This window comes from Marmota monax, unplaced genomic scaffold (genome assembly GCF_021218885.2).
Source record: "Marmota monax isolate L192 unplaced genomic scaffold, Marmota_monax_Labrador192_F-V1.1 WCK01_AAM20220418_F8-fsc00113, whole genome shotgun sequence".
NCBI lineage: Eukaryota > Metazoa > Chordata > Mammalia > Rodentia > Sciuridae > Marmota > Marmota monax.
Window position 1 is genome coordinate 2,846,705 of NW_026694479.1, and position 21,719 is coordinate 2,868,423.

Sequence of the window (21,719 nt, forward strand, 5' to 3'; positions counted from 1 at the left end):
ATACTTTTTTTTTTTTGTATCAGGGATTGAACATAGGGCCACTCAACCGCTAAGCCGCATCTCTAATCCTTTTTATATTTTATTTAGACACAAGGTCTCACTGAGTTGCTTAGCACCTGGCCATTGTATAATAATATTTAAGCACAGAATTTTCATTAAAAAATTTCCTGGAATCTCTAAATATTATGATGTAAAATATATATTTAGATCATTTCAATAATAATGTGGAGAAAAGCAACCACTTATATTCATTTCATAAAAAATGAACCAGAATATACTTAAAACGTTGACCTTTATAAGTCAGATTTCCCCCCCCCCCCATAAAATATCCCGATTATATGACATCACTAAGGAATGCAACTAAGTAAATTTTAAATATAAATTTCATAACCCTAGAAATGTCAAGAATCTTCTCTTTTTCATACACTTACTTGTGTATGTCCCACACCTGACCCTGTTTTCTTCCTTATGTGATGCCTGATCTTCACCAGGCACACTTGCTACTCCAGAGCCACTCTGTGGGTTGCTCCCTGGATAAGACACCACAAGCTGTCACTTTTCTGTCTCTCCAACAGGCCAGACTGGAACCAGGTGTCTCAACTCCTGCTCCCCTTGAAATGACCACTGAATTGACTGCTTCTAATGGGTAATGCAGCAAGTAAGGAATCAATGTTGTTAAGAATTATTCATAAATTAAAAGTAATACTCTAGGGGACACTGGAAGTAAATACTGAAAGCTGTGTGACGACCTTTTAGTTATTCTTACCAAAGTTCAAATGCTCCATCCGGCAGTCTGACTGTGGGAAAGCGTGCATCACCATCTTGATGCACACATACATGACGTGCTCATACATGTTGCTTGTCACTCACCGCACACCTGCCTCTGCGTTAAGCCCACTCCAAACCTTAGCTCATTTCATCCCAACAACCACCCCACAGGTTGGTATATCAACATCTCGATTTTATGAAGGTTAAAGTCACCCCTTGACATAACTGGGGATGTGAATTTCAGTCTCAAAATTTGACTCCAAAACCCATATAACATCATACCAATGAGCACAATGTTCACATACGGTACCACTGACAATGACTGCATTAACCTAAGCCACCACTGCCATCACCATCCCCACCATGTCCACGTTTGCAGGGCCCAGTGCCAGGTGCCAGACAACGGCAATTTGACAAGCCACTGTTACCAACCCCATTGTTTACGTGAAGAAATGGGGCTCAGGGATGAAGTGGCTTTACCGAAGGTCACACAGCAAGGAAATAACAGAAATTAGATCTGAAGAATTCTCTAGTGCCAGAGCTCATCTCAGTCACCAAAAAGTGAATGAAAGGCAGTAAACGAAGGAACACTTATTCTTCTTTTAATTCAATTAATATAAGGGTTATGACCTAGTCCAAGATGACATGTTTAACTTTGGATTTTTCTTTCTTGGAGAATTTAGTAGTATTGGATTCAAGTAAGAATCTAATGCTAGCAAATAAAAAAAAAATTTACTCATAACTTGCATTGGAGTTCCCCCCAAATGATAGGTGTATTAAGGTTGTCAAGAAATAAGTAACCAGTCCCAGAGGGGCAGAAAGTGGAGATAAGAAGAGAAGGATCTGAAGTGGATAGATGAAAGGGAAAAAGGATAGGCCCTAACTTCTACTGTCACTTAACCCTTTACAGCCTTGGCACAAATAATGCTTACAGAAGGGCTGCTGGCAGCCTGGGTTTCTGTTTCAAAGCAGGAAAAAGTGTACTGAAAACTGAAAACATTTTCTTCTCCAAAATGGGTAGAAGAGGATGACATTTAAGATAATCCACAATCTGGACCCAAACTCTCTCTCCAAACTCATCACAGATTTTTCCACGGGGGATCCTGTGCTCTAGTCCTACTGCTCATCCACAGCCTCACAAATACATAATGCAGATCTTTGCATCTCTATCACAGGTTGCAAACTGGTGGACCAACTGCCAAACCCAGCCTGCAGACGTGTTTTGTTTTATCTGTGTGTTTTGTGTGTTGTTTTTTTTCCCCCCCAATGAGCCAACATTTAAAAATCTAGAGATTTCACATAATTCATATTCTGGCATTTCTTGAAAAATCTCACAATCTGGTAACATTAGGCTTCACGCTCACGTGGCAATAGCAAGTCTAGAGGAGTGATGGGATGTCTCCTGTTGGATACAGCATGTGCCCTTTAGTTCATAGTCCCCACCATGCCTTTTGTCCCTCTGACTCTGAGGCTATATCCATTTCATTTATTATCAAACATGCTCCATTATTTTTCTAACAATAAAGAAATATTTCTCCATGCCACTTTTCCTTTAAAAAAAAATGGACAAAGGAGGAGCAAAGTGAACTACATATCTGAAGAGGCATGAGAGAACGCATCATTGTACAAGTAAAAATGTAACATGCAAATAATCTGGCCAATTTCACATCGATGTTACCTGCCAGCATTATTGTTACCTGCTTGCAAATTTAGATTGGCTACTGCTGATCTCTCCCCTGCTCATTCTGTTTCTCTTTCCTGGAATCCCCTTACCTCTCCTGGTCAAACTCCTGCCTTGTTCTAGACATCTACGAACTATAGCGGTTGGTACTATGAATTCAACATGCACCATCGACTTTGAGAACCTGGGCAGTCCCCAGTGACTTAAAGTCTTGAAGCCAGAGACCTTTAGTGGAGAGGAACAATTCTCTAGTGAGGACACTTGGCATTGATGTTGAGTGAGGGAAGATTTCACTCTTGCATCAATTATTCATTGATGGGCTCCTCAGGGCCAGGCACTGTGCTAGTAGCTAAAGCTGTCTCTATCTTCACAGAGTGCTTGTGGGCAACATGCATTTGCCAAGTTATTCCACAGGGAGGCAGGAAAACGGTCAGCCTTTGCCCTTCCCAGGTCACTGGCTTCCAATGCCCTACTTTGTTGGGTGACTATGGCCATGGGTGGTACACAGCTATGTTTGGAATTTTGTGAACCTCAGACCACTTGAATTGTTTGCTAGTAGTTAGTACCTCAAGATCTCTCCCAAAGAGTTTCAAGGCACGGCTAATGTCTGTATGATGTATGGAGAGTACATGCTACAAACATTAGTTTTGGTGCTCCCATTAGTTCTCTGCATTTCAAAGGTCCACAGGCCATTAGAGTACAATTTGACTAACATAGTCATTCTTCCATGACCTCTCTTTGCTTTCTTAATAACCTTAACTGACAGTTATCTCTTTATAGCATGCTTCAATCACAAATGAAATCTTCCTAGGGATCTGAAAGCATGTTCTGTTTCTTCTTATCTTTCCCAGGACACAATCACTTGGATATAGGAGCACTGGGATTTGAGTTGAATGAACTGGGAGAGGAAAAACAGCTGTGTAAATTGAACGCTCCTTAAAAATATACATCAGGTGCAGTGGCACCCGCCTGTAGTCCCAGTTACTCAGGAGGCTAATGCAGGAGGACCACAAGTTCAAACCCTGCCCTGGAAACTCAGTGAGACCCTTCTCAAAATGAAATTTTTAAAAAAGGGTTAGGATGTAACTCAGAGGTAGAGTACTTGCCTAGCATGTACCAGGTCCTGGGTTCAAACCCCAGTACTTCAAAAAAATTTTTTAAAACAAAGATATGCATTCAAATCAGAGCTATATTATATGATATATGGATAGATCAATTATTTTTATTGGTCCCATGGCAGAAACTTATTATTCACTTCTTACATATTAAATGTAAAAGGAGCTGGGCATGGTGTCTCATGCCTATAATCTCAGTGGCTTGGGAGACTGAGGCAGGAGGATGGTGAGTTGAAAGCCAGCCTCAGCAAAAGTGAGACACCAAGAAACTCAGTGAGACCCTATCTCTAAATAAAATACAAAATAGAGCTGGGGCTGTGGCTCAGGGGTCAAGTGCCCTTGAGTTCAATCCCCGGTACCCCGCCCCACAAAAAGGAAAAAAAATATATATATAATTTATATATATAAATATATATATATATATATATATATATATATATATATATATATTCACTAGTAAGTAATACATTCCCCCCTGAAAAATTTTCAGAGGTTTTCTTAAAATCTTTTCCTGTTTTGGCCTTAACATTTTGAATGCTTTTTTCCATAATCAATATGCTGACATAAAAAGTACCAAAAAAATGATGTGTACCAAGTACAGGCCTATTTACTCCAAAAGAAGGCTGATATCCCAGCCCTTACCTTTGTACTCCATGGAATTTTCACAAGATATATTCTCTAACATCTCAAGTAAGAAGAAAACAAAAATAGTGGTACTAATACACAACCTCTTGTACAATCAAAAGCAGTAACTAATGAACTCAATAGCTTGCTACAGTTTTTTAATATCAGAAATATCTTTACTTATCTTACTGTACATAGAGGTGGAAAAATCTGACAGAATAAGAGAGAGATGCTATAAGTAAATAAGGTGGGCTAGCCTTAAAAGTTGACAAATGTAACATTTTTTAAGGTTTATATATAGGCAGAATTTGCCTTTTTATTTTTCTCCAAAATGCATACTGTTGAATTTCTATAGGGTTCAATCACTGAATGTTTGTTAAATGTCCATGCAACACCTATCATTCCCCAACTTGATACATGAAATTAAATGCAAGGATTTTAAAACATTTCTCTCTATGATACCATATCATACCTTTTTTTTTTTTTTTTTTTTTTAGTTGTAGATGGACACACTGCCTTTATTTTACTTATTTTTATGTGGTGCTGAGGACTGAACCCCGTGCCTCACATGTGCTAGCCAAGAGCTCTACCACTGAGTGACTCCAATCCCTATATCATACTTCGTAAAGATGAAAAATAACCATATCATATTTGTTTGGTGTTTAAACCATGGCCATCACTTTAGAATAATGCCCACGGAAATACAGTAAGTAACCAGTTGATTCAATAGTGCTTAACTTCATAAAAATGTACTTATTCTGGAGAACTGATACATCTTCTGTAAGTTTTTATTTTTATTTTTTGCTTAATATCAGTTTAGCCAACGTTGTGACTTAACATTTGAAATTCTTCCTAATAACCCACTGGCACAATGATTTTAAAAATAAGAGATTAATCCACAGATACATACACAACATAGTTCTGATTTCCTTTAACCTTCCTTTATAAACATTTATAGGAAGCAGTTGCATAAAACACATGTACTTGTAATTACATTTGCAAAAAAAAAATCTCAAACAGCTGTGGAGACAGTGAAGATTAGAATCTGATAGTGGCTTACAATAATGAAGAAAGGGATTGTAAGGGTTCAGCTACAGAGCTGATGAAAGATAGAAAGAAAACCTGCTCTTCAAAATCCTTAATCTGTATTACTTCTGAGCACTAAATTAAAACACATATATTCTATGAATTAGAAATAGTAAATTCGATGACTGTTTCTCGGAAAATTATGTAAGATATGTATCAAAACTTGTGCTTCATAAGCAATAAATTGGGAAATTTAAATATTATTTATCTAAAATATTTTTCTTGTTTAAATTCTTTTTATTCTAAAAATTTTATAAATTAATTGAAATCTGGTTACATCTAGCTGGTCTATGTAGTATTATTTATTTTTAACATCTTTATAATAGGTACATAATCCTGAATTCTTAATCAAATCTTAAAAAATCAACCACTACATTAAAGTGATCATAAAATTAATCTTTAAAGTTTCTTTATTACAAATATTTTTAAGATTTAAAAATAGAAAACAGCTTTTCAGATTCATTTATCTATGACAAATCAGAACAGAAATATGACAAAGAATCATCTTTTGAAGTTGATGTTATGCTTCAATGATTATTAAAAACATTGAAATTACTGAAACTGTGAACAATTTTAGAGTACTTTTTCACTTTGCTATTTTATAAAAAAAACCAACTTTCCTATTCTTTTAAAAATTTTAGAATTTAGTAGCCTCTGAAACAAGGGCCCGTTTATTAACAGAAATTAAGTATCCATAAAAACTTTGCTTTCGTATACAGTATTAGTTGTGTTTTACAATCAAAATGTGACAATTAAACACTATTTGGTATTTTCCAATTTTAATTGTCTTCTATTTTATTGACACTGGCTAAAGGAAAACTGACATAGGAACAAATCCGACTACTTAATTTTAAATACATTTCTTTGACCAAGAAAAGGTCTCCTTAGAGAATAACACATTTTTATCAGACTCATGCTTTCCAAGAAATTGGTCATTCCCAGTGGGAATATACTCACATAACATAATGTCCTTTCATGATTTTTTAAAATCCATAATCAAAACACACTATAATATGCTCACTATTTTACATATGCATTCTGAGAAAATTAACTAAACTCTCCTATATATTTATTTTTGAATGTCACAATTTTCTTTCTCATACAAGTTGCTTTCAATATTACCAACAAGGCGTACAGCTCACAAAGGGCTTCCTTCAGGTCACAGACTGCAGTCTTTACTGAGCAGGTAAGCAACTTAGATGACCAAGTACCCCGTGGTAATCAATTCACTGGCTATCTGACATAACAGGAAAAGCACCCTTCAAAACTTTTCTGGCTTCATTGTCTTGAATCATAATATTAACTTCTGGATTTTAGTAGTCAAATCCATTAATGCTTAAAATATACATTTAGACTAAAATGGTACATAAACATTTAGATTTGTGAAATGAATCAACTTAACTATTTACAGGAAATGAAATGAAGGCCAACTAGCCTAATGCTACTTGATAAAACTACTGTGTAATAGATTCTGGGATCATAGACTTAGGGGAGGATGTATAATCCTCCATCAAAGAGTGGCAGCTAGCTTATCCACAAAGCTTCGTACTTCTGATTGGCTATTCTTTTAAAAGTAATAACTAGGACTTAAAAACTATGTAACACTCTTCCACCAAAATTAGCTATTTATATCAATGATTCTTTATCCCAAAAGAACCATAACCTCACCTAGAAAGGCTTGAGAGATTTCCCTTTGGAAAATACAAAGCATGATGTGCATTAATAATTTACATCTATTCCTAAATCAAATAGTTATCTTCTACACTTAAGTTTAAGGGATCTAAAACCTGGAATGTGTGGTTTTTATACAGATAAAAATAAAATAATAAGAAAATCCCTAAAGGCTTACATTAATAATCTTTTCTCCAAGACTGAGAACTATTTACACTTTGCTTTCCTCAACATTTAAAATCTTCAAAGTGAATTACATAGCCTTTTCAAAGCTCAAGTGGTAATTACACAATCAATCCACAAACCTTACATCATATTTAAATGAAACCTGTGATACATTAATGATTTGAGCCATTTGAATTACCTTTTGCTGATAGCTAAATGTAAATCCACCAAACCTGGTATGTTCAAATTCCCAGCTAAAGTACAATACTTTCATCAGATGATGTGAGGACAGTTAACCTGATGGCCCCTCAAAAAATAAGCACTCAGCCCTCTCTTTTGGATGGCGTGTTTATCACAACAGAGCAAACACCTGCAAGTGGAATTGAACTGTTTTATTTAAAGGTGCAGATTTTACATAAAACTTAAAGAAAAAGATCAGATTTCTATCCAGCCCAAACTAAGAGTTGACCCAGTTGGCTCACATTATACTTATGCAAGATTATTAATCTAATTACAATTATTTTAAACCAGAATACCAAGAATGGATGTACCTCAAAATTTAACATTTTACAAATTCATGCTATGACTTCAAGAAAGCAATATAAATACATCACTTATCTTTCATATTTGTAATAAATAACTTTTTGACTCTCTGTGTAGGTTTTATGCATGTCTAGATATTTTCCAAGAATATAAATTATGTAAAAAGTAGTATTCATTAAATTAAGGTGGTTTTATGATTTTTAGAACACTATATCTACCTGATCATTTTTTTAGGCTTCCTTAAAAACACAGGTTTAAATTTCTGTATGTTTTGATTACTAATATTTCTTAATTCCTAAATTATGAACTCTGGAGCATATAATCTATATAAAGAAATTTTTTTAAATTCCCAAGTAGTGGAAACAGGTAACAGATAAAAACCGTAAGTATAAATAATTTAAATTACTAAGTTTACTTATATACATTGTGATAAACAATAAATATCAATATTATTAAAGATGTACTTTAATAAAATAACATTTGCATTTGTAAATATATAAAATTAGCTCTTCTCTGTTTACGTTTTCAACTAAAAGGTATTATAGCTCCAATATTTATATTAAAAAAATTTTTTTTTTTTTGGAGAAAAAAGAAAAAGAAATTTTGTTGCTTTGCTATAAAAGGAGAAACACAGGGGACTCATTCCCAAAGGCTATGATTCTGCCCATTGGCAGGAACAAATTTTTAATTAATCTTTTACATTGATTTATTTCCTTTAAGTTACAACATTATGCAAATACTCTGCAATCTACTACCATATATAAAAAAATACTATAGAAAATTACATAATGATAAAAACATGGAGTAGAAAACATTTAAAAAGTATTTCATCTTTAATAAAGTATTAATTCAAAGTGCACAACACACATGTAATTTTTAAGATTAGTAACAACTTACAAAAATCTCTGTTGGCAAATCAACTTATACAAACAGTGTTTATAAAATTTTTATAATGCCATAGTCTTTTCATTCAGAGATTCATATGCTAGGAAAAAAAAATGGACATTTAAGAAGAATTTTGTTTTACTTAATTTTTCAATCACAGAAAACATGATAGGGCATTAATTCATACCTGGCAAGAGAGAGTTACAAGGAAGCATGAAGTTGAGGATTTATCTCTGGTTCAACAGGCATACTTTACCTTAATAAAACAGTTTAAATTTTTGTTTAAATTAAAATTCATTTTAAATGCTAAATATTCTAGCACATCCAAGGGAGAAAAACAAGTTGAAAATACAAATATCAACTTACAAATATATTCTGGATGGAAAAATGTCTGCTCTGTTCTAATTTTTTAAGGATAACATTCTGCAAAAGTTCTCTGCAGCCTTCACCCTTTTCTGAACCTCAGTTCATTGATAGTTTTGCAGGGCAACAAATATACTCTCTTTCTGTTAGAAGATATGATTCTTTTCAAAAGCTTTTCTAATTCATTTGGAGTATTTCTTTAAAGTACTAGCTAACACGATGAGGATTAACATTTCAGTTGTTTTTATTGTGTCAAGTTATTCTCCAACTGTTATTGATACTATAACACAATTTAGCAATCTCCTTGAAAGAATGCCTTATTTTTGTTGTGACAATATAGAAAAAATAAGGTTGTTTACATTATTCCTCAGTATTATAGTGAGTCACCTATCTATAATATTTATTTAAATTACTGGATTGTTATCATTTGTAGTATTGTAATCTACATTTATTATCCTCATCATTACAAAAACTAATGTGAAAATTACCATTTTTAAATATTCATTTTATTTTTGCTTATAAATATAAAAATGCAATAACACCATTGAAGATGACTTTTTTGTTGTTGTTCCTAAGAGAAAAAAAAGTTGCAGATTTATTTCTCTTTAAAAGCCTTAGGACTGATAGCTTTCTTTAGCTGAAAGTTATTAGAAATTCTGAAAGAAATAAATTTATAGCTTTATTCTCCTGGTTTTCATAATGATTTTAAATAAAAAGCCCCAGGCCAGTTTTTTTTTTTTTTTAAGAGTCTCTTGCCAATTTTTTCTACTTACACATTGTCAAATCCAAAATTCTCTAATAAAAGTATTACCATAGGTGTTTCACTTTAACAGAGCATCTGGTAGACTGAAAATAAACAATAGATACACTTTTCAATAAGTTCACTTTATAATTAACATATTCCAACATTAGCATATTTGCATGTTCCTCATGCAAACCCACTAAAATCTTCATGCATTTCTTGTTGTAAATTAAATCAAAATAATTCAATCCTGTCTTATCATTCTCTGCATAACATACCTTCCAATGTGCAGTCCAAGTACATTAACTCTCCTAAGATACCTTGCCAGTATAGGAGCCAAAGGCTGGACACAATAGAGATGCTGGAGTCGGTCTGGAATGAGGACTTCTTTGGAAACGCCCCTGTTATCAAAAAGACACTCCTCAAGCTGAGAGGAGGCCAACAGTTCTGATCACAAAATATTAGTCGAGATTAACTCAAGATGAAGTCATTTATTCTAATGAAAAAGTAGCTTTTCTTTCTTTTTAGAGGGAGACGAAAAAGTCACGCCATCCTACCACCCAGAGGTGCTGCACTACATTCATACGGATATTCACCACATTCAGAACTGCTTCAACACCTGACTGAGGAAAGGCAGTCCTTACCAAGATGCTGTTTCTTTCTAAATTACAGTCATCTGAAGAGGAATTATCACAAAAAGTCTGGTAAGTCTGCCTAATAATTGAAGAACTGACAAAATGACTGAAATACATAGATTAAGAGCCTTTTTGTCCATCAAATTAAGTGCCCTTTGTAAGTAATCTCCTAAATAATCTTTGTAAAAAATCACTTTGAGATTTTTTTTTAAAGTCTCTATAAAGAAAATTATAACTCACGATCAGTCCCACATACAAAGAAAGCATGCCTACAAAATCAAGTGTTAAGGCATTTCTTTTCTTCCATCAAAATAAAGAAATATATACAATATTTGAAATTTCTTGGATTACTTTTAAAAACAAGTGTTCTATTTTTTAAGCAAGAATCTAAAATGCATGTACTTAAAAGGGAAAAAAATTCTAAGTAATTTTCTTCTGTACTTACCCAATTAACTTAAAAGACAAAATTTGCCCTTTAGATTTCACTTTTTCCCCCCTCAAACACACTGAAAACATTAAAAGGAACATCACTACTTATAAATATTCTCATATCTTCTCCTCTTCCTCTCTCACCCATCTCCCATTCCCTTCTTCCTTCTTTGCCTTACTCTCTCTCTTTTTTCTTTCTTCCTTCCCTCCTCTCTGTTTTTGGTTTTAAGGCAGAGACTCAGTGAACCCATTATAAAATAGCTAGTTATTATGAAATAGTATGACCCCATCTCAAGGCAACCAAATCACATCACCCTCTTCCCTCACCAACTACTGTAGTAGAAGCAAAACCATTCCACAATATTCACAAATGCCTTTTCAACAAATTGGTAGTCCATAATGACTTTCATAGAATTCTATAAATTATATAACTTATACTACTGAATATAAGTGTGATTATATGCAGCATGATTTCTTGAAACATTTAATTTTCAAAAGGTATTATCTGTTCCAGTGTACACTAAAGGGCTATGAATATGAGGCAAATGACAAAGAGTGAAACAGGACAAATGCCACATCTATATTAGGATGATCAACTGTTACATTTACAAGAAAGAATGTAACCACAGTTTGGTTACATTACTCCCTACTTGTTTCTAGACATATTCGGACTACCTATTATCTGAAGGAAATCTTGGAACTCAGTTAAGACTGCCACCTATCACAAACTTACTCGAAAAGTCAGCGCTACCCCATCCCTAGCTCTTCTAAGATTCTATGAAGGTATCATTGGAGCAGTAAGTTTTCCACAACCACCACCACCATCACCACCACAATCAACATCATCGTGATCATCATCTGAAACTGTTTCAAACATGTACACATATAACTTACACGTATGTTCTATGACACTGACATGAATTTGCAAGTGATGAAGTAGAAAGGCACAGGTTTGAGTAGATCACTATCTTTAACAAATTCTATGTAGCTGATGTAACAATCCGATCACCTGTTATTTAATCAAAACTATGGAAATAGTTATTAAAATTCCTTCAAATGAATGGTTCCTATTGTAGTTTAGGTGACACACCTATTTAGCTTGATGCACGTTTCTACATTTTGATAGTTTATATCATCATGGTCTAAGATAACACTTAAGAAACGGTATTTCAAATGCGTTATTTGAGCATTTAAAACTGTATTAAATGAATGTTTTAAATGTGAAAAACACTAACCTAACGCCAATAATCTATCATTACAGAGAAGAAAATTAAAATATAACAAGGAACATAGTTTCTACCAAGTCTTTTTTTGCCAGAAACTAAAGAATGATATCATTGTGTGAACTTTACATGCATTATAAAGCAGTTATATCTTTCTTTAGAAATCCTATACACAATATAGAATATCTTTAATCATCTTATTTTCTATGCCTTTAATATTTTATTTTATAGAAACTATAAGTATAATATATTGAAACTACAATAAAGAATGCAATATGGATCAAAGACCAAGAAAATCTTAATGTGATCTTTCAGAAGAAATGAACTAATTAAGCTGACTCTGACTGGATACAAATAAGAAACGAATGCAAACATCACAGTAGGTACAAAAATATTCCCCATATTTCTATATGCATTACCTTTCATTTCCAGGATTATGCCTACTATCTAATGAAATAAAGTTGTAACACATGAACAAGATGTACAATTATATTCTAAGAAATCTTTGACACATTCACCAGAATGTTGAAGTAAACAAAAAAGGAAATAATCTAGATGCATTATAATTACCATTTATGACTCAAAAAGTTATAAAATCCCTATGATGGGCAAGAAACTATACCTTGAGGCAAACTGTATTTAGGGGAAAAGGCTATTTTAGTTGAAAATACATTAATGAATTGTTTCCACATGCTTCATATAATTCTTACAAAAAGTTCAAATTAGGTCCTCAAAAGGATGTTTTAATTATGAGAAGCAATATTTTGTAACTCATACAAGCCATCACACTTGTTTGAAAACAAATGACTTTTCAAGATGGAGAAGTATTACTATCAATCACCAACAAGTTAATTCTACATAATAAGGCAGGTTTGGATGCAAACTGATCCATTGTGGAATGCTGTATCTAAAATTGATTATAACAGCACTCAAAATGAATGCAGCCCTCCAAACCACTTCTTTGCTCAGAAACATTAATCTCAATTAGAAGGAGAGCTTCATAATGGTAATGCTTGGTATAAAAAAGTATAAAATAAATCAGGTTTTATAAGACACAACAATTAATCAGTTTTCAGACTAAGACATTTTTTCTTAAAGCACAAAATTTCTTATCAGGACTCTTAAAACAACTAATATCTCCAAAATTAGGTTTTAAATGTGACCTAAAAGAAGTTTACATGAAATAATTTTTAAAACTCAGTTGTTGAAATGTGTAAATAACATTGTATTATTGTGCTACCTTTTCAGTATATTTCTTCATTCTGAATGTATGTGTTAAATTCTTCTCTGGACAATCGTCCCACTTTATGAGACAAACATTAACACAGATTTCAACTAAAAATACAAAAGAACAGATCAGAGAAAAAGTTTGGCAGCAAATTATTATATTCTTAGTTCACACTCTCAACCAACGTAAAGGAAGTATGTCCTGAAAGTCAAAAGGGACATTTGACTAACAAATAAAATATTGGATAAAAGGCAATATATAATTGAATATGCTTAACAGGTCTCTACAGCATAGCTTCAAGAAAAGGGCAGACAATTCATTACTGCTGCTGAATACACTGATTCACATAAAAATAATACCTGGATGACATTCTGTTGCCATCTAGAAATCAAATTTTTAAAGGGTAAAATAAAGTTTAATGAAAAAAGGTATATGTATTTGTCAAAATAATCAATATTAATAACTAATAAAGTTAGCTTTATGGCACTTTTATTTTTGACTAAGATTTCACTGTGGACATATTTCTGGAGATATAATTGTAAATAGGATCAACTTCATCCAAACATACTTTCACAACTGCTGCAAAAACATCATTTTTTGTACATCCAGCTGAACACTGATTCAGGGTTTCTGACAGTCATTCTACTCACAGTGATAGCCATCCACTTGTTCCTGGTTTCTTATTTGTTTGACTTTTTACAAAGAGAATAATCACTCTTAGCTCTCAGAAGCAAAGCTAAGAAAGCTAAGCTTGAACTTACTAACTGGATCATTATTGTTTAGCTAGTTTTTTTTTTTTTCCTGAATAAATTTAAAACTTTTTGCTCTATTTAGAAGCTCTCTTCTATTCAGAGATAAGCTTTCTTATCTTTCTTTGTCTTCCTCCTAATAAAGCAGGTTCCTTTTCCAACCAAAAGACTGATGACACGCCTACAAGATTTTAGTAAGAAAAGCCTCTATGCTTCACCTAAAACCTTTCTTTCTAGAAAATAAACAGTTATACAAAACGATTCCATTTGGAAAAATAACTAGTCACAATTCTATTAAAAATCTATCTGCTTTATTCAAATAATGAAGCAATCTTTATTAGAGTCGATATTCTCTTTCTATAGGTTAATAACCTTAACCTACTGGCATAGGATACTCATAGTTTTACAAATACATAAACACTGGAATAGTTTTTGTAAAATTACATTTTTCCCATAAAACTGTGCAGTGTAGGTACATACATATTTGTCTCATTCAAAGGAACAATTTTCCCTAATAATATATGTATATCTATTTAAGTTTTCTAAAATAAAATATATTTACTACTAGAAAAAAATAGTACCTCTGAATAAGAGAAATATTAAAATTCATGTAAGGAAAAAAAAAGAGGCAAGATTGCCAAGAAAAAATGCAACAGGAAGAGAGATACCACAATCCTGGAATACACAATAGAATAACTAAACTCATTATAAATCCCATATCTTTGAAGAATTTAGGAATAATTTGTGAATGCCATGACATTTTAAAGTGGGATTAGCAAGTCTTATTACTGAACTAACCTCTCACTCTTAGATCAAGAATTAAATATTTGCTCTGCATTTAGAATCACAAATCGAAACTTTCTAGGCTCATACAAGAATTTCAAATATTAAGCTAGAAGTTTTAGATAATTGCAAGTGAATTCAAGGAATGCATGAAGTAAGAGTACTGGTGTATTTATAAAAACTTAGGTTTTAATTGAAATATTAAATTTTATAATGAATTATAATTGTACAGCTACTCCTAATATAAACTCTATTCCTAATATACTAGGAAAAATTAGAAATGCTTCTTCCAAGCAGGTATGAGATGGAGAGAGGGGGTATGCATCATATTTTTAGCACTAAGGAAATCATGTCAATTCTGTTAAATTGTAACACCACTTTTGGGGGTACTCTTCCAAGCTAGCCAAAAAGGTCAACCTTCTCTCTCTCTCTCTCTCTCTCTCTCTCTCTCTCTCTCTCTCTCTCTCTCTCTCTCTCTCTCTCTCTCCATTTCACAACAGAAGGGAGAAGTAATGCCTGAACATATTTCTATTTCTACTTAAAAGACCACCCAGTGGATTCTGCCAGAGTCTACAAATGTTTGACAAATACATTGTCAGAAGATAAGAAATAAAGTATTATGAAGAGAGAGCCCTGCTCCCAGGCATCCCAGATGCCTGGAGCCCTGTAAAAAGTGCAAGGACAGTTCTTGCACTTTCATTCCATTTCACCCACTCAAAACTACCTGGAAACTTTTCTTTAGCCTGGAATTATAATGACCTCAGAAAACAAATGTATCTGCTGTGTTATACACAGTTATCCTTTCTCCACAATAACAATTAACAAGTTACCTTTACAACTATCTTGAAGGTGAAGCAGTGAATGGAACCGGACTGCATAGTAAGATGCTCAGCAAAGACTAGACATAACCCACCTCAACCTAAAATATTTGAAGTCCTTTCACACCGGTTGTAAAACACGAAAGGGGCACTGAGTTGCACACTCGTCCGCCCAGTTGAGAATATGTTTTTGTTGTTGTTTCTAGTCCCATCCAGAGTTTCCAGATCAAGTTTCAGTGGTGATCCACCACTCCCCACAGAACCCCCAGCCCCTACTTCTCCTTCCTTCACTCCTTTCCAACTTGGCTGCCTGGCAGTTGGGGAAGCCTTCTCTCCACTTCCCAGAAAAGTGGTGATCCCAGGCTTCCCGCTCGCTGGAAGCCCCACAGGATCCTGTCAGACACCTTCGTGGAGGACGAGGGGCTTCGCCACAAAACTGCGTATCATCCCGATGAGGGCAAGACCGTCTCGACTCCCTGCCCCCACCGAGCGCCCAGCTCTGGGCTGCCTTCCTCGGGGAACCCGGCAGCCCGCGGCACCCCGAAACGTGGGCGCGATGCCCAGCTCCCAAGGTGAGAGGCGCGGGTGAAGTTCCCACCTGAGCCCGCAGTCGAGGTGTCAGACCCGAGGGAGGGGCGGGGACCGGGAGGCCGGAACCCGGAGGCCAGACCTAGGGGAGCCTGCACGCTGAGGAGATGCTCCTCCGCCAGCAAGGCTGGCCAACTTGCTGCCGCCTCCCAGAGCAGCTCGGAGAAACGCGCTGTCTGAGCTCGCTCCCGCCCGCACGCCCGCCCGCTCCCGGCTCCACGGCCCGGGCACTAGGACCCCAGAAAGGAAGGAGGGCGCGCCGGCGGCGGCGCCGCACTTACCGCGCTCGGCTCGCCCGCGCCGCCGGCTCGTTACCCGGCCGCAGCAGCCGCGTCCACCCGAGCAGCGCGCACCCAGCGCTTGGCCAAATTCAAAGGAGCCGGGCGCGGGGGAGGGGGCCCCACCAAGGGAGCGGAGTGTGGGAGAGGGGGCGGGGAGGGGGAGAACAGCAAGTGTTACAACTTCCTTCCCTGCCCACCGCCCGGCCCCGGCGGGCGAGGGACGCGGCGAGGGGAGGGAAGCGCGCGCGGAGCGCCAATGAGTTCACTTTCTTTTTCTCCCCCGCGCTCTCCCCCTCTCCCTTCCCGCCGGCCCCCTCCAGCCTCCTCCGCGGCTGGCGAGGCCGGCCCGGAGTTTTCGGTTCTCGGCCGGGAGCGGGAGGACAGAGGAGGCGAGGGAGGAGGAAGAAGAGGAGGGAAAGGTGAGGAGGCGAGCAGGACGCCGTGCCAGGGAGCAGCATCCAGGACCGTAATTGTGTGAAGGGGGGACGCTCCGGGCCGAGTGTGCCCGAGATCAGGCGCGTACACGTGTCCGTGTGTGTGTGTGTGTGTGTGTGTGTGTGAGAGAGAGAGAGAGAGAGAGAGAGAGAGAGAGAGAGAGAGAGAGAGAGAGAGAGAAGGGGAGAGGAGCCTACCATACGCTTCCCCCGGTGCTGATCGCGGGAGAGCCCAATCACAGGGCGAGCTGGACCCGGCTGTGATCATTTATAATCCTTGACTCCTCCGCTCCGCCACTTGTCAAGATGACAGGTACTTTATTTCTTCTTCTTTATTCAAAAAAAAAGAGATTCCCCGTTTACTGCCTTTTTCTGTCAAATGGGATTTGCCGGACTGAACCACGTTCGCCGCCCCTCCCTCCCTCCCTCCTCCCGGCCGCGTCGGGTTCGGGGAAAGCACCGAGGCTCCCATGCTGTGACCAATCAGTGCATCTACTACTCTTGCCGTGATTTAGGGGTCATCCATGAATAACACTTCACGCTGATGAATGGCTCTTGCCGGCTTTCGGCTCTGATGAGGGGTCTGCCCGCCGCTGATTGCAAACACTAATGAACTTACAGCGCCATTTGAAATTCACACGCACCAACAAAGTGTGGGGGTACGTGCGTGGGGGTCTGTCCTTTTCTTCTCCCGGTGACCGAGAGGAGGACCTGGGGGAAGGGCGGGTAATTGCTTTGGACTTAAGTGGAAACACTTCTCTGTGTAATCAAACCTCTAACCTTCTTAGAAAACTACTTTTCTTGATCTTCCGTAGGGTGGGCATTTCAGGTCAGCTGAGTCACCCGAGGAGGTGGGAGTGCAAGACACTGCCGGGAAGATGGATTCCGAGGCAGAAGGGTATAATTAAGGATTGCCACCCCCGGTAGGCGGCCCGTCCTTCACAGAGCATCTGAAAATGACCTGCGCCTTTCCTTCCAGAGTGTCCTCTCCTCCGAGACTGAAAAGCGCAAATGACCTTCGGACAGGGGAGGGCTGCACTAAACCCTTAGACTTCCTTACAAGCCCGAGCTCTGCACTGTCTAAAACAAGTGCTCGCCTCCGGGTTCAAGTACCTCCAACAAGTATGAACTGGCGAGGGGCGCACTCTAGAGTCCTCTAAAGCCTCCAACCCCACTTTCCCCACTCTCTCTCCCCCCCATCCCCCGCCTCTTTCTCCAGTCTTTCCTTAGTTTTGTAGCCCAACACTGCCCCTGCCTCAATTTTGTTTGCTGTGGGAGGGGGAAAAAGTTTACTGCTGTCCGCGGCAATGCCACTTTCTATTCACTTTGGTTCCCATCAAAACTAGCTCCGGGATCCCAGCCTTCCAAAGCCCCCTCCCTCGCCGCCGCCGCTGGCGAGCAGAAAGCCCTGCAGGAGAGCATTTTAAATTGCCCGAAGTTCCCACTGTTCGGAGTTTTAGAGCACCAAACCCCGCGACCTTCACAGAGCCGCTCACTGGCTTCCCAGCCCCTTGCCACTACCAGGCACCTTTCCGTTCGCTTCTGCAGGGGCCGGGGTGGGGAGTGTGAGCTTGGGGAGGAGGAGTGCGCGTGGCTCCCGGTGGGGCGCCGGAGCGTCTCCCCGCCCTCCGCTGGGACCCGCCGCCAGCCTGCGGGTAGAGTCAGTGTCCCGGCCTCCCCGGGCCGCCGCCAACCCCTACCTCTCCCCAGCTGCGTAGCAGAAGAACTGATGCGCTCCGAGCCTTCTCATTCACCTTCCACGTTCTAAGAGCAGAGGATTCTACCAACCTGTACCTAACCTGACTCCGCCGGAGAGACAGACATTTGTATTTTTAACTGCGTGCAGAACAAGATCAAATCTAGCATTCGCGAAAAGAAGGACGACGCCTCCAAGGAGAGCCTGCACTTTTATGATAGTTTCTCCAAAGTTTGGGTAGAATTAAAGAAAAGAATCCTTGAGAGCGAATTACCGTGCCCAGACTCATACATAGTCTTGAGTTCCCGAAGTTGCTAAGTGAGCCAGCGCACCGCAACGCGTTGAGAAGTACCATTAATAAGCAAACCCGACCCCGCTCCTGGGTGCTAATGATGCAAAACACCCCCACACACGTTTTTGGGAACAGTCCTGCTGCACGAATTTCACACTTAAAAAAAAATAAGGTTGTGGGGTCGGATGAATTATATCTCCCTCTCATTCTAACCATTCTCATTATCTTTAAAAATGTCAATTGTGAAGATATACCTCAGATATTACAAGATGACCAGGCCAACTGCTCAAAATTTGCATCTCTAACATGATCATAAGGAAACTCTTAGGATGCTTAATAAATCACTTTTGTGGTCCATTTCTCACAAATATATTTTAAGTGTTTAAAACTTTACAAATGTCTGAGTAAAACTCTCCTTGCTCTTTTGTACCTTGCTAAGTAAGAATACACAATAAAGGGAAAAGACTGCCTTTATCCTAAAGAAGCCAGAACAGAAGAGCCACCTTGGGGGGGGGGTCTTCTTTTCAGCTCTTTTTTTCCCCCTATAACCCTCATTATAGCTAACACTGATAACAAACGAAGGAAACAATAGAACTCATAAAATTTAGAAATGGTAATAAATCTTGGAGCTTGTCTCCTCCAGCCCAGTTCCCTGTTACAGTTATATTCAAAATTTTTTCAGTACTTGGTGCTGAACATTCACACTAAGTGGATGCAGTATATCTAGTATATATTGTTTTCTTGCATTCACACTACTAGATTAAAAAAAAAACTATAGAACTCATTATTACAGCACTGTGTATTCAATGCCAGGGTGTCACATGGACAAACCATGCAGGTGTCCTCTATGACATCTGCCAGTAACTGTAAGGTGCAACATGTAGTCCAGTCCCAGCAGTCTAAGTGTGTTAAACCTGTGTCTCCACAGAGTCAGTGTCTCTCTTTTACACATAACACACACAGTTCGGTTGTTTCAGGCCATTAAGGAAAACTGATAACGTAGTGCCAAACTGTACCACATGCTTCCTCCTCCAAATGCATCCCTAGAAAGCATAGAGGCAGCTCACTACGTGACCATCAGGCTCTTTGCCTCACTGAGGTGTTGTCATGGGAGGGCGGGAATGGCTAGTAGCTCATCCAAGCCCTCAGCAGTAATAAAAAAGGCGGGGGGGGGGGGAGTAGGAGAAAACATGCAAGACATCGCTGTCTGTTTTGTAAACCTCTGCTCGCAGCAAACTGCCCACACTGCTGGTGATGTTGTGGTGTTAAACAGCCAGCAATGCACCAGATAATGGGGTCCAAACTGGCTGCATGCATTCCCATGGCCCCTCCACCCTTTGTCACACAGATATACAGCTCTGCAAAAAGAAAATATGACCCAGCCTCCCTCAAAACCCCTATCCCTACCCGGGGAAATGCATGCCTGAGGCCTTAACAAACCTCTAAAATGTGCTCTGGAGGAAGATAATGGGCCTATCCTCCAGATTCACTTTGAGCTTAGGAAAGATCCCTGCTGTGCCATCTGAAATGAAGGATGGGAAAAGGACAGGTTCTTGCCCAGCCGCTGAGACAGAGCTGATGCCAGCCTGCTCTAGGGGTCCAACTCCCCATGGGCTAAACCTCAGCCAAGTTGTCAAGTACCCCACCTGAAGGTGATGCCAGCCCATTTTAGCTGGAGCATCAGGTGCTTCTCCCCTAAGGCTGTTGATTTAGAAACTATTTACTTTCTCCTCTCCTAAAATCCAGCCTGGAGCTGAAGGGACTGGGTGGCAACTGTTACTGCTGCTTTCCTTTCTTGGAGAGCAGAAGGTCTCTGCAGCCACTTCCTTCTTTGTTGTGGGAGGTTTTCAGGCATGCAGAAGGGGAGCACCACGTCAGTCAGGTATGAGACTCTCCAAAGAGATATGTAGACAACACTTAACTTTATAGGCGTTCTTTGGGCTTATTGCATCAAACTGAGGGTCAGTGCTTGACTACTGAGTTTAAACTGAGTTGCCACCTGAGCTGTAACCACTCCCACTCAAGGAATGTGAGACACTGATGAGGAACTGCAGGAAATGGTTTAGAGAGCCAAAGTACAGGCACATAGACCTATCAGCTCACCCCTTGAAAAGATCAGGAAAGCCCACAATCCAGATATGGCCAGAAGGAGGTTGGGTATCAACTGAGAACAACAAATACGTGATGGGCCACTTGAAACAGACTAAAGGCTGGTGGTCACCCAAGTTCTAGGCACCTGAAGTATTCCCATCAACACACCATTCTGCATACAGCAAGCAAGCAATCTGCAACAATTTACAGCACTAGAGCTTAAATTTTACACATAAGACTCTCAAGTAGCCATAAAGTTATTATCAGGTTGTTGTTTTACACTTGCAAAAATAACTTATTTCCCCTGGCAGTTAGATTGAGGGGAACTGTAAAATAGATATTCTATTTTGATCACTGACAAAGTTATAAAATTAAATGACTCTTTGTTGTGGAAAATATGCTTTCATTATCTTAATTAAGTCAAGATAGGCCTCTATCAATGCACATGCATTTTGGAGCCACAGAGTAGACTGGTGATGAGAAAAATCAATTTCTAAATGGTGCCATGCTTTTCCAGTACATTAGGTTGTGTTCTATTGCATAGACCCAGCTTGCATGTGGCTCTGACCTTTGGTGAAAACCCAGCTGTGGGAGCACAAACAAAAATTGCTGATGTGGTTTTTCTAGTGCCTCATAAAAGACCCCAAGTTCTGTGGAGGATTTTGAGCACAGAGGCATCTTTTAATACATGGTACTTTCGATTTTGGTTAAGCTCAATGTATGTGTTTAAAACTTATCACATGGTTCTACAGTGAAAGATGGGACTGTTATAATTGATAGTTATCATGGAGTGCCTCTTAAAATCTCTCATTTTTTTAAATAAACAATT

The 21,719-nt window shown here is 38.4% G+C and overlaps 1 protein-coding gene and 1 long non-coding RNA gene across 17 annotated transcripts in view; one reads left to right on the forward strand and one right to left on the reverse strand.

Annotated features, from left to right (window-relative positions):
* Positions 1–21,719, reverse strand: part of Tenm3 (teneurin transmembrane protein 3) — a 2,500,614-nt gene that overhangs the window by 592,438 nt on the left and 1,886,457 nt on the right. The window contains exon 1 of one of the 16 annotated variants that reach the window (XM_058571194.1): positions 17,010–17,177. The exons of 14 other annotated variants lie outside the window; for them this stretch is intronic. The gene's annotated coding sequence lies outside the window, so the exon portion shown is untranslated. Of the gene's footprint in view, positions 1–16,377; positions 16,531–17,009; positions 17,178–21,719 lie in introns of those variants that run through there. One more of the 16 variants, XM_058571195.1, reaches the window with a different exon arrangement.
* Positions 16,550–19,273, forward strand: LOC124075575 (uncharacterized). Its single transcript, XR_006846100.2, has 3 exons — positions 16,550–17,124; positions 17,327–17,470; positions 17,627–19,273. It is a non-coding gene; the product is annotated as an uncharacterized LOC124075575 (long non-coding RNA).